The sequence below is a fragment of the Crassostrea angulata genome, chromosome 4 (genome assembly GCF_025612915.1).
Source record: "Crassostrea angulata isolate pt1a10 chromosome 4, ASM2561291v2, whole genome shotgun sequence".
Lineage (NCBI taxonomy): Eukaryota > Metazoa > Mollusca > Bivalvia > Ostreida > Ostreidae > Magallana > Magallana angulata.
In genome coordinates this window covers 33,076,613-33,090,478 of record NC_069114.1, presented here as the reverse complement: position 1 = coordinate 33,090,478, position 13,866 = coordinate 33,076,613, and positions in this window count along the sequence as shown.

Sequence of the window (13,866 nt, the reverse complement as noted above, 5' to 3'; positions counted from 1 at the left end):
TAAAAAACAAGGACATGAAAGACATTAAAGATATCTGCAAGTGGTCTATGCATGGATACAACAGCGAAAAACCTTTCAAAAAAGAAGAAGACTGTCAAAGGCAAATGGATAAATTTATTGAAATGTTATCCAAAGGTAAGAAAATGGGGCCTTATCAATGTAATATCGGGCAAGTTAGAATTGCACAGGACGTTTCCAGTTCATCACCTTATAAGCAGTATAGATTTGCTCAATGTGGTTCTTTTCATCGATCGCGAGATCATGTATGTAACGAACACGAGTTGATGGAAATGATAGTCAAGGATAATAAAAATTTTTACGAGGTGGTGCGAGATGAAAAAAGACGCCATTATTTTGACGTAGAATGGATGAGCGATCCAAAGGAATCAAACAATAATGACAAACTCTATATCGTATTAGACTTGTTTGACCGCTTTCTTAAACGTTGGCACTATAATGTAAAATCCAATCTTTTCGTAACAAAGGGATCCAGAGTAAAGAAAATAAATAACCATGATACCGGGTTAGAAGAAGTTAAATACAAACATTCATACCATGTTATTTACGAAACTCTTCTTTTTAAAAATAAAGAAGAGCATGCTTCTTTTATGAAAGCATTTAAGAGTTGGGTTTCAGAGCATGAAGACGGAGAGAAAATAGAGGAAATATCGGATTACAAAATTTTGTCCAAAAGAATGTATAATTTTGCCTATGACGGCGCTGTTTATACTAAAAACAGGTTGATGAGACTTCCAGGGCAGACGAAACCGGAGGCAGATTGTTCTCCGTTTGAGATAGTAGAGGAATTAGAGGGGTACGAGTGTTTGCTGGATCCCATTTTTATTTGTGGTCGATTTGCTACAAATGGTAAATGCGTAATGGTAACACTTCCCAAAGATGAAGAATTTCAAAGATTAATTCACATGGAGGACCCTTTTACGCCAAGGCAAAAACAGCATTACATCGACACGGTGCTACCGAGCAGAGACGATGCTCGGTGTTTAAAAGACGTTGAAACCATGGAATATTTTGAGAATCTTAAAGTAAATCAATGGTTCGAAATAGATGGAAAAATGCTACGTCGCCGAAATTTCAATTGGTATTTTCGATTCTTAAATGCCGTGATAGCCATCTACGATCCGCCCAAAGAACGCGTCATTCAATGGATGAACCATTCACTGTCTGACAAGGCTGAGAGAAACTACAATTTCATTGTTTCTAAAATTGATCTTATATGTCGGTCAAAACACATGGCGTTTTTAAAAAGGATCGGTTTGAACATCGATGTGTCTTCTTTTCCAACCGAAGTATACAATGAGTACATGTATGAACCCGTTTGGAAAAAAGGCATTCCAGAAATGCTGTGCAAACCAATGCCAACGTTCAACGAGGTCACAGACTTTTCGCGTTTAGACCTAAACAACAAAAGCGTCGTTGAATTAATTTCGGGTATAATGGGCTCCGGAAAAACCCACCATGCAATACAATTGATAAAAAAACTACAATCGGGATCAAAGGTATTGTACGTGATAGGAAGAAGAAAACTGGCTGAAGAACTGAGGAAGAGAATTAAAGAGGGGTTATCCGTTAAGGATAATGTAGAAATAGTAACCTCGCCCACGACCTATTTTAATGAAGAAGGAACAACCGTTCACGTGGTCGTAATCAATTCACTTGGCAAGGTCAAAGATAACGATTACGACCTCGTGGTGATTGACGAAGCCGAGACCACTATGGGAAATTTAGAAATGGAGGACGTGGATCCATTTGAAACTCTAGACCTTCTTGGGGAATTTGTTTCTAGCTTAAGGTCTAAAGTCTTGATTATGGATGCCATGTTTAGTACTTCTACACTCATTCTTACAAGAGGCATGTGCGAAATGTTGAAACATGGGGAAGAATGTAATTTTCCAGTCCGATTGTCTTCTCCCGAAAGTTTACAACAATTTCAAAGAGTGGGTGAAAAAAAATCCATAAATGCTTTGCAATTAGTTGCCGGTCCTGTCCAATCCAAAGTCATCGTACCGCTATTTAACGATAAATACACATTTGGAAAGTACATAGAAGTCACGGACGACAATACAAGGACCCCCTTGAACTATGGTAACGCATTTTTATTAAACATGATGCACCACGTGCATGATCAGGGGAAAAAAATTGCCGTTGCCGTTCCTACAAGGGTGTGGGTCGACACCATTGTAAAATTGTTTAGCAACAAAAGAGTTCTCGCTATTCAGAGCAATTCGACCTTTAACTCCAACATCCCTGATTTCTTAAAGTACGACGTGGTCGTTTACACATCGGCCATATCAGCAGGACACTCCATCGACATTCGCAATCATTTTTATTGCGTCTATGGAGTGATTTCTAATGTGAACAAAAATGCAGAATGGGTCACCCCTCCCATCGGAGAAATGTTACAGATGATTGGAAGAGTACGTCATCCCATTTCAAACCAAATATTTCTAACGCTAGACACGGTATCAAGAGGAAACACAATTAGAAAAAATAAATTTTATCACCCTTTTACAAACACCCCGTACTTGGCAATGATGTATAACAAAAAAATGTTTACCAACAATTTGTCCCTACTCTCCTATGTTGAATTCGAGTATTTGACCATCAAATGGATAACAGAAAAAGCGTTCCCAAAAAGTACGGTGAACAAAGACTTTTGTTTAAGTTTAACCAACATTAAGAGGACCATCCGCAATTCTAAAGAACAAATAAAGCATGCCAAGCAACCTGATAAAAAGACGGAAATATGGGGAAAACTTAGAAGACCCAATCTTTTTTACAGATTAGGATTTAAAAATCGTCTCGAATGCATTCCTCAATGTAAGGATGTATTTGAAGAAGAGGAAAAGTTAACGGGCCTAAAACTGGAACACGACGCTATTGCCGAAGACCAATATGTGATTACCGGCATTGTTGAGCCAAAAAAAGGGATGAGAACGAAAGTGGTTGAGTGATGACAACGAAAACAATTCATGTTTTGTATACAATGTACAAAATGTTTTGTAAAAACTTGAAAACACCGAAAAAAGAAGAATTGGAACAATCTTTTGTACAAAATAACTAATTAAAATCAATTGTCTATGAAATTGAGACTGAGTAGGCTGAATTCAGTAAATAAGATGTCTCAACATTTAAAATGTGTCTTTTGTGTTATTTATTACTTGTCCGGAAGATTTTTGTTATGTCCTGACAACATGATATGCATAATACAATATATGATAAATCCAATTTGGTTTTAAGTACTTTAAGTACTTTGTTTTTTAACAAGTGGTGCTTGAGAAAATCCACTTTTTTAAAAATGACCCATATGTAGCATGGTCAAGTAATGTGGACGCATGAGCTTGCTCGTGTTCTTTATTTAACATAAATGAGGGGTGAGAGAATTCCTTCAAAAACTCCCAAACTTCAATGTTGGACTCGGTAAAAGTTATTTTCTGCCGTTGTTCAATAGTATGAAGAAAGAACAAGAAATACAAAAAGAATCTAGTAACTGACAACCTTTTTAATCAGTGGCATATACATGTACCGGGTATAGGTATATATTTTTATCATTTTTATTTTTTGACAAAAATAGGTCTATAATCTCATAATCTCTCCCTTCTCACTCGCATATCTCTCTCTGCTTGTGGGGAGCCTTATCTACATATTTTTTGTAATATTAAAGTATTTAAGCTTTTAAAAAAATAGACTATTATACACTGTTGAAAATTAAAAGAATCCTCCTGTAGTTAACATTTGAACAGAAAACACCCTTCATATCGTCCTATTTATTGATTATTAGAATTGGGCGGAAATAGTTTTTTAATACCAGAAGTTTTAATTAAAGGCGATTTTAAGTAAGGAAAGATATTTGTTGGATTCATTTTGAGTTGCCGAAGAAAAGATGAATTTGTAGTGTCTCTAGTAAGAGATATAATTTTATTGCTGCTAAAACAAACCCTTCCCTTTTTTTATTTAAAGTGTTACCTTTTTTGATTCACAGTTTGAGCAATTAAAAAAAATGTCCTAAATATCATCCTCATTTGCTTGTGGGGAGCCCTATCTACATATTTTCTGTAATATTGAAGTATATAGGCTAAAAAACAGAAATATACTAATATACTGTTACCTTTTTTGATTCATCTCTTAAATATATGTATGCATCAAAATAACCAAAAAAGTCACAGTTTGAGCAATGCATCAAAATAACCAAAAAAGTCACAGTTTGAGCAATTAAAAAAAATGTCCTAAATATCATCCTCATTTGCTTGTGGGGAGCCCTATCTACATATTTTCTGTAATATTGAAGTATATAGGCTAAAAAACAGAAATATACTAATATACTGCTAAAACAAACCCTTCCCTTTTTTTATTTAAAGTGTTACCTTTTTTGATTCATCTCTTAAATATATGTATGCAGCAAAATAACCAAAAAAGTCACAGTTTGAGCAATTAAAAAAAATGTCCTATACTAATATACTAATATACTGCTAAAACAAACCCTTCCCTTTTTTTATTTAAAGTGTTACCTTTTTTGATTCATCTCTTAAATATATGTATGCAGCAAAATAACCAAAAAAGTCACAGTTTGAGCAATTAAAAAAAATGTCCTATACTAATATACTGCTAAAACAAACCCTTCCCTTTTTTTTATTTAAAGTGTTACCTTTTTTGATTCATCTCTTAAATATATGTATGCCCTATCTACATATTTTCTGTAATATTGAAGTATATAGGCTAAAAAACAGAAATATACTAATATACTGCTAAAACAAACCCTTCCCTTTTTTTATTTAAAGTGTTACCTTTTTTGATTCATCTCTTAAATATATGTATGCAGCAAAATAACCAAAAAAGTCACAGTTTGAGCAATTAAAAAAAATGTCCTATACTAATATACTGCTAAAACAAACCCTTCCCTTTTTTTTATTTAAAGTGTTACCTTTTTTGATTCATCTCTTAAATATATGTATGCATCAAAATAACCAAAAAAGTCACAGTTTGAGCAATTAAAAAAAAATGTCCGTTACCTTTTTTGATTCATCTCTTAAATATATGTATGCATCAAAATAACCAAAAAAGTCACAGTTTGAGCAATTAAAAAAAATGTCCTAAATATCATCCTCATTTGCTTGTGGGGAGCCCTATCTACATATTTTCTGTAATATTGAAGTATATAGGCTAAAAAACAGATATATACTAATATACACTGTTGATAATAAATAAAATCCTCTTGCAGTTAATATTTGAATATGTATGCAGCAAAATAACCAAAAAAGTCACAGTTTGAGCAATTAAAAAAAATGTCCTATACTAATATACTGCTAAAACAAACCCTTCCCTTTTTTTTATTTAAAGTGTTACCTTTTTTGATTCATCTCTTAAATATATGTATGCATCAAAATAACCAAAAAAGTCACAGTTTGAGCAATTAAAAAAAATGTCCTAAATATCATCCTCATTTGCTTGTGGGGAGCCCTATCTACATATTTTCTGTAATATTGAAGTATATAGGCTAAAAAACAGATATATATATGTATGCAGCAAAATAACCAAAAAAGTCACAGTTTGAGCAATTAAAAAAAATGTCCTATACTAATATACTGCTAAAACAAACCTATGTATGCATCAAAATAACCAAAAAAGTCACAGTTTGAGCAATTAAAAAAAATGTCCTAAATATCATCCTCATTTGCTTGTGGGGAGCCCTATCTACATATTTTCTGTAATATTGAAGTATATAGGCTAAAAAACAGATATATACTAATATACACTGTTGATAATGAGCAATTAAAAAAAATGTCCTATACTAATATACTGCTAAAACAAACCCTTCCCTTTTTTTTATTTAAAGTGTTACCTTTTTTGATTCATCTCTTAAATATATGTATGCTAAAACAAACCCTTCCCTTTTTTTTATTTAAAGTGTTACCTTTTTTGATTCATCTCTTAAATATATGTATGCATCAAAATAACCAAAAAAGTCACAGTTTGAGCAATTAAAAAAAATGTCCTAAATAAAGTGTTACCTTTTTTGATTCATCTCTTAAATATATGTATGCATCAAAATAACCAAAAAAGTCACAGTTTGAGCAATTAAAAAAAATGTCCTAAATATCATCCTCATTTGCTTGTGGGGAGCCCTATCTACATATTTTCTGTAATATTGAAGTATATAGGCTAAAAAACAGATATATACTAATATACACTGTTGATAATAAATAAAATCCTCTTGCAGTTAATATTTGAATATAAAAACACCCTTCATGTCGTCCTGTTTATTAATTATTAGAGTTTGGCGGAAATAGTTTATAATACCAGAAGTTTTAATTAAAGGCGATTTTAGTGAGGAAAGATATTTGTTGGATTCATTTTGAGTTGACGAAGAAAAGAAAAGATAAATTTGTAGTGTCCCTAGTAAGTGATATAATTTTATTGCTGCTAAAACAAACCCTTCCCTTTTTTTATTTAAAGTGTTACCTTTTTTGATTCATCTCTTAAATATATGTATGCAGCAAAATAACCAAAAAAGTCACAGTTTGAGCAATTACAAAAAATGTCCTATACTAATATACTGCTAAAACAAACCCTTCCCTTTTTTTATTTAAAGTGTTACCTTTTTTGATTCATCTCTTAAATATATGTATGCATCAAAATAACCAAAAAAGTCACAGTTTGAGCAATTAAAAAAAAATGTCCTAAATATCATCCTCATTAAAACACCCTTCATGTCGTCCTGTTTATTAATTATTAGAGTTTGGCGGAAATAGTTTATAATACCAGAAGTTTTAATTAAAGGCGATTTTAGTGAGGAAAGATATTTGTTGGATTCATTTTGAGTTGACGAAGAAAAGAAAAGATAAATTTGTAGTGTCCCTAGTAAGTGATATAATTTTATTGCTGCTAAAACAAACCCTTCCCTTTTTTTATTTAAAGTGTTACCTTTTTTGATTCATCTCTTAAATATATGTATGCAGCAAAATAACCAAAAAAGTCACAGTTTGAGCAATTAAAAAAAATGTCCTATACTAATATACTGCTAAAACAAACCCTTCCCTTTTTTTATTTAAAGTGTTACCTTTTTTGATTCATCTCTTAAATATATGTATGCATCAAAATAACCAAAAAAGTCACAGTTTGAGCAATTAAAAAAAAATGTCCTAAATATCATCCTCATTTGCTTGTGGGGAGCCCTATCTACATATTTTCTGTAATATTGAAGTATATAGGCTAAAAAACAGATATATACTAATATACACTGTTGATAATAAATAAAATCCTCTTGCAGTTAATATTTGAATATAAAAACACCCTTCATGTCGTCCTGTTTATTAATTATTAGAGTTTGGCGGAAATAGTTTATAATACCAGAAGTTTTAATTAAAGGCGATTTTAGTGAGGAAAGATATTTGTTGGATTCATTTTGAGTTGACGAAGAAAAGAAAAGATAAATTTGTAGTGTCCCTAGTAAGTGATATAATTTTATTGCTGCTAAAACAAACCCTCCCCTTTTTTTATTTAAAGTTGTTACCTTTTTTGATTTATCCCTTAAATATATGTATACATCAAAATAATAAAAAAAGTCACAGTTTAAGCATAATAAAAAAGGTTATTGAAAAGCATCCTCACTTGCTTGTTTGGAGCCTTATTTACATAGTTTTTGCTAATTAGAATATAGAATGAGAAAAAAAATATACTAATTACATAATATCAATGTTGATTATGAAAAAAAAAATCCTCTTGCAGTTAACATTTAAACAGAAAACACCCTTCATGTCGTCCTGTTTATTGATTATTAGAAATGGGTTGAAATAGTTTATAATACCAGAAGTTTTAATTAAAGGCGATTTTAAGTGAGGAAAGATATTTGTTGTATTCATTTTGAGTTGACGAAGAAAAGATAAATTTGTAGTGTAGTTAAAACGCCTCTGTCCTTTCTGGATCTATTATACACTACGAGCACGAAACAGCGACGAGCACTGTTATCGACCATGACACCATCTCAAATGCCGACTTTGTGCGAGGTGATGTTAAATGTTTACAAGGGGATTATTCCGGTCTCTAAGCAGTACATAAAAACTCTGTATCCATACAAAAATGTCATAAGTACCCTTGTGAGCAGAACAGTGAACAAGTCTCAAAGTAAAAAGTTTTTGTTAAAGCATCAGAGCATCATACCTCGTCTGATCAAACCTGCACTACATCTTTTTCAAAATGGCTCAAGAACTAGTACTCGTTCCAAAAGAAAAATACCCAAAACTGATTCAATGGAAGGATCATCCCCCGAAGAGTATGGAGACAATCTTGGAGACGGAGAAGGACGCACCTACTGACAAAGATATTCCCACTCAGATGCTCGTTCTCGAAATCTTGGAACACGTTATTCCAATTAAATTTCAGAATAAAGCCAAAGGATTGCTTAAATTCTTAACTCAGTACGGCGGTGACATATTGTCTTGGAAAGACAATGGAAATTTGATTTACAAAGACAGCGCCATCGAAGGCTCGCATATCACCGATTTGCTGAAACATGCGCTGACCCCTTATTCAAAAGGAACTCCTACCGGATATCGACAATTTTATCAAGCATTGAAGGACATTCAAACTCCAACATCTTTCATCCACAATAAGGAAATGATGAAACGTTCCGAAGAACAGAGCGGCAGTGGATATGTAGTTAAAAAACAAACAAACGGAGCGCCTCCTAACTATCAACCTCCAAAGAAAAAAAACAGTGACTAAAACAAACATAAAGTGGCTCAAGTTTTAAAAAAGCGTGTACATTAGAAGTTGATAAACCAGACCAATATATTTATCTGTTTTCATGTTCTACAATCTTTATCTTTTTTCATGTCCAACAACCTAATATATGAAATGTGTATGAAAATAAACATTACTGAAAGAAAAGAATAACACTTATTAATTTTACTTTTTCTTTATTAAAGCCTAATGTAGAAAGAAACTAGTGTGAAAAAAAATCATCGTTTATATATATACAATTCCAAAAACGCCATTTGAAACAATAAAATATACATGTGTTTATGTCATTAATGATATTTCATGCAAAACATTTATATGAAACCTTTAAAAACTAATGAAAAAAGATGACTTTTTATTAAAAAAACAAACAACAACAAAAATACATTATAATACATCTGTAAAATAAAAATAACTTTATTTTTTCAATACACTTGAGTAAAAAAACTAAAGGCATTAAATAAAGTTTATTTAAAAAATCTTTCAAATGAAATTTGTTGAGGGTATTTATCAAAATTCATTTTTTTTTGTTCATAGAAAATTTTCCATAATGAAGAGATTTATTTTGATCTTTTTACTTACTTAAAAGTATTTTTATGTCATTAATGATATTTCAAGCAAAGTATTTATAAGAAACCTTTAAAAAGTAATGAAGAAAGATGATTTTGTATTTTAAAAAAAAAAACAACAACAAATATACTATTCTTAACAAAAAATATATATGCACCTATTATACCGTCACATCATTGTAAACCCTCCAAAAACTTTCTTATAAATATTTTTTTAGCAAAATGTAGATCGTTAAATAATTGTTCTTAATTATTTTTTTAATCAATCAAAGTAAATGGTTACACTTTCATATCGATGTAACAGAAAAACATCTTTTCGAAAAAGTTCGTAATTGTTTAAACAAACGGACATAGTTTTTAGTCTACACTCACTTTTTATATTCTTCCATCCTCTCTTGAAAAAAAGAGTCAAAGTAAACTTTATATATCAAATCAATACGCGTCAGATTTTACAGTCGAAAAGTTTCACTAAAATAAACATTTTTTTTTTATCTAAGTTCAGTTGACCTTTTATAACTTCATTTGATATCGGTAAAAAAGATTATTTTTCTGTTGAACTCTTTTCCTAAAATGGGCTCTATCAATGGCATAATTCATCCATTCACCTTTCCTATCTTCGTATGGAACTAACAGAGTGTGAACATTATTGTCAATATGAACTTTTTTTTCCATTGATAACTCTCTCTGCCTTGCATTCATCGTGTTTCATATCAGGCGCTCACTGAGCCATAACTGTACGTTTTAATAAAATTTCTAAGTTCCCAGCTGTCGGCAAAATCGTAACCGTTTCGGGTCACTTTTCTAAAATCTCCTTTACCGACTTGTCAAACCAACGTCAAACCAATGACTTTGATTCAATTTTCCACATCAATGAATAAACTAAAAATCTTTTGCGCATGCTCATTATCTTGTATAATTATCAACTCTATAATGAATATATTTCTATGCGAACTCTATAACAATACCTTTCTAAATATAACGATAACAAAAAAGCTGTGTACAGAACCTTTTCTATAAATAGCTATATCATCACCTCTATATTCAATCCTCCAATGAGAACACAACCTCTATAAATTTACTGTTCTAAAAAGTCCCCCTCTATAAGGCCTCAATAGTAACTACGTCATCACCTCTATATTAAATCCTCTAATGAAAACACGGCCTCTATATTGCTACCTTTTTCTAAAAATAGTGATGAAAAATCACCTCTATAATACAACCTCTCTAAAACCACCAATCAGAAACAACCTCTATAATTGCACTGTTCTTAAAATACCCTCTAGGAGACCCTATCAATTACGTCATCACTTAAAACCTCACCTCTTTATCACGGTACATGCTGCCCATCTCTTAAATATATGTATGCATAAAATTAAATATATATAAGCATAAACATAACCAAAAAAGTTACAGTTTGAGCAATGAAAAAAAAAGTAACTAAACATCATCCTCATTTGCTTGTTTTGAGCCTTATCTACATATAAGCTAAAAAGGAGAATTATACTAATACACACTGTTGATAATGAAAAAAAAATATCCTCTTGCAGTTCACATTTGAACAAAAAACACCCTTCATGTCGTCCTGTTTTTTGATTATTAGAGTTGGGTGGACATAGTTTATAATACCAGAAGTTTTAATTAAAGGCGATTTTAAGTGAGGAAAGATATTTGTTGGATTCATTTTGAGTTGACGAAGAAAAGATCAATTTGTGGTGTTTCTAGTAAGTGATATAATTTTATTGCTGCTAAAACAAACCCATCCCATTTTTTATTTAAAGTGTTACCTTTTTCGATTCATCTATATGTATGCATCAAAATAACCAAAAAAGTCACAGTTTGAACAATAAAGTAAAAAGTTACTAAATATCATCCTCATTTGCTTGTTGAGTAAGTGATATAATTTATTGCTGCTAAAACCTTTCCCTTTTTAATTTAAAGTGTTACCTTTTTGATTCATCTCTTAAATATATGTATGCATCAAAATAACCAAAAAAGTCACAGTTTGAGCAATGAAAGAAAAAGTTACAAAATATCCTCATTTGCTTGTTTTGAGCCTTATCTTCGTCAACTCAAAATGAATCCAACAAATATCTTTCCTCACTTAAAATCGCCGTTTATTAAAACTTCTGGTATTATAAACTATTTTCGCCCAACTCTAATACTTAATAAACAGGACGACATGAAGGGTGTTTTCTGTTCAAATGTTAACTGCAAGAGGAATCCAACAAATATCTTTCCTCACTTAAAATCGCCGTTTATTAAAACTTCTGGTATTATAATCAACAGTGTATATTATGTAATTAGTATATTTTTCTTTTTTTAGCTTAAATACTTAATATAAAAAAAAATATGTAGATAAGGCTCCCCACAAGCAAGTGAGGATTATTTTTAATAACTTTTTTTTTCATTGCTAAAACTGTGACTTTTTTTGGTTATTTTGATGCATACATATATTTAAGAAAATATGTTGATAATATATTTTCTGTAATATTGAAATATATCTAATAAAAAAGAGAAATATACTAATATATACTGTTGATAATGAATACAATCCTCTTGCAGTTAACATTTGAACAGAAAACACCCTTCATGTCGTCCTGTTTATTAAGTATTAGAGTTGGGCGGAAATAGTTTATAATACCAGAAGTTTTAATAAACGGCGATTTTAAGTGAGGAAAGATATTTGTTGGATTCATTTTGAGTTGACGAAGAAAAGATAAATTTGTGGTGTCTCTAGTAAGTGATATAATTTTATTGCTGCTTAAACAAACCCTTCCTTTTTTTTCATTTAAAGTGTTACCTTTTTTGATTCATCTCTTAAATATATGTATGCATCAAAATAACCAAAAAAAGTCACAGTTTTAGCAATGAAAAAAAAAGTTATTAAAAATCATCCTCACTTGCTTGTGGGGAGCCTTATCTACATATTTTTTTTTATATTAAGTATTTAAGCTAAAAAAGAAAAATATACTAATTACATAATATACACTGTTGATTATAATACCAGAAGTTTTAATAAACGGCGATTTTAAGTGAGGAAAGATATTTGTTGGATTCCTCTTGCAGTTAACATTTGAACAGAAAACACCCTTCATGTCGTCCTGTTTATTAAGTATTAGAGTTGGGCGAAAATAGTTTATAATACCAGAAGTTTTAATAAACGGCGATTTTAAGTGAGGAAAGATATTTGTTGGATTCATTTTGAGTTGACGAAGAAAAGATAAATTTGTGGTGTCTCTAGTAAGTGATATAATTTTATTGCTGCTTAAACAAACCCTTCCTTTTTTTTCATTTAAAGTGTTACCTTTTTTGATTCATCTCTTAAATATATGTATGCATCAAAATAACCAAAAAAAGTCACAGTTTTAGCAATGAAAAAAAAAATTATTAAAAATCATCCTCACTTGCTTGTGGGGAGCCTTATCTACATATTTTTTTATATTAAAGTATTTAAGCTAAAAAAGAAAAATATACTAATTACATAATATACACTGTTGATAATGAAAAAGAATCCTCTTGGAGTTAACATTTGAACAGAAAACACCCTTTATGTCCTCCATTTATCTTATGCTAAAATGTGTGGAAACCAGTTCCATCTTGGTCCTGCAGCTTTGTTAATTTTTACTCCTTTAAACACTACAAGTTATGATTTGATGAATATTGTCCTTTATTAATGACGAAGATAAACAAATAACTACAAATAAACTACCTTAACTACTAGGGAGATCCCAGATAAACATAAAGAGACTCATTAAGCACCTAATTTCAGACAGGCAGTGGGATCTCCCTAAAGACTAAGTAAGACAGAATTATCATTGATGAATATACACATTTAGAAGATGGGAGATCCCAAGATAACATATATCCAAACTAGTCTACAACAATGGCAGGGGGATCTCCCTGTCATATGAAAAACCAAAATAACGTAAAAATTAAGGTGGCATATACAAAACATTTTGAAACCAAAACAATGTAGAATTTACTGTGACATAAACAAAACATTTAGAAGGATGTAATGGGGATGGTGGAGGGTTAATTTTCACATAAATAAACTCTCTGTTCACATAAAAACGTCCATCAGATACCAGGGTAATAACAAAAGTGGCTTTCTCGTGATTACAATCCTGCAATTTCATCGGTTGTTGACAAGATACAAGCACAAATATTCTAAAAATAGATATGATGGACCCTCAGGTTAAAAATAACTATAAATAACCAGATTCTAAAAATAGATTCTGTGACAAAAATAGATGGTTAAGATACAATGATGCCATAAAACATATTATTTAACAATAATATTACATTTTGTCGTCTTGTTTATTGATAATTAGAGTTGGGTGGAAATAGTTTATAACCCGGAAGTTTTAATAAAAGGCGATTTTAAGTGAGGAAAGATATTTGTTGGATTCATTTTGAGTTGAAGAAGAAAAGATAAATTTGTCGTGTCTCTAGTAAGTGATATAATTTTATTGCTGCTAAAACGAACCCTTCCCGTTGTTTTTTTAAAGCGTTACCTTTTATGACTCATCTCTTAAATAAAATA